Source organism: Ovis aries, chromosome 15 (genome assembly GCF_016772045.2).
Source record: "Ovis aries strain OAR_USU_Benz2616 breed Rambouillet chromosome 15, ARS-UI_Ramb_v3.0, whole genome shotgun sequence".
Lineage (NCBI taxonomy): Eukaryota > Metazoa > Chordata > Mammalia > Artiodactyla > Bovidae > Ovis > Ovis aries.
This window is the reverse complement of record NC_056068.1, coordinates 43,067,502-43,068,416: the sequence shown is the minus strand read 5'-3', so window position 1 is coordinate 43,068,416 and position 915 is coordinate 43,067,502.

Sequence of the window (915 nt, the reverse complement as noted above, 5' to 3'; positions counted from 1 at the left end):
GCCCGCCCTCAGGCCGCCCCTCCCGCCGCCGCCGCCGCTATCGCGGCTCCGGCCGCCGCCCCCGGCCTTGGCCCGGTCCCCGCGGCCGCCGCGGCTGCCGTGACGGGGCAGGGGGGCACCGGGCCGCCCCGCGCCGCATCCTGGACTCCTTCCCCTCCGCTTCGCGGCCGCTGTCGCCAGCCGAGAGCGCCGCGGCCGGAGCGAGCGCGGAGAAGGGCGGAAAGCGCCGAGGAGAACCCCCACCGCGGCTCCCTCCCGCCGCGCCTGCGCAGGCGCCGTTGGGGAGGGGGCGGGCTCCTCGCCGAAAGGATGACGTGATGCTCTTCTGGCCTGGCGGGCCGCAGCTTCCCAGGCGGTCGCCGCAGCGCGGCAGGCAATTGCTGGATCGCCCGCATCCGCCACCCCCTCGGGGCTGCGACTCCGTTAGGCAGGGCTGCAGAGGTGCGGGATGAGTGGACGCATCCTTCAGAGCCTGGCCCCTGGCCCATGCTCCGCCCCCACCCCCGCCTCCCACTAAAGGTCCGACGACCTCCTCCCTAGCCCTGCTCGGTCTCGGGAATAGACTGAGCTAGGAAGCCCAGCTCATCCTAACTCTAGGAAGCCCAGCGGCGTAAACCCCAGATAGTCTTCTCCTCAGCCCCGCTCCCTGACGTCCATGGCTGGCTTTTCCTCTAGTAGAGCTGGGGATGTCTCCTCTTTCGCCAGAGGTGAATCAGCCCGCTCTATATTTACGCTTGGCTTATAAATGGGGAAACTAAGGCTCAGAGAGAAGCGAGGCCTTTCCCCATGGTTACGTAAACTCTGAAAGACAAAGCCTGGAGTTGAATCCTGAGCTTGTGATCAGTCCCTGCCCTCTCACCCCCACTCCAAGCAGGCCTTTTCCCTTGCACATGGTTGTGCCCTTCTCCTAGAGCC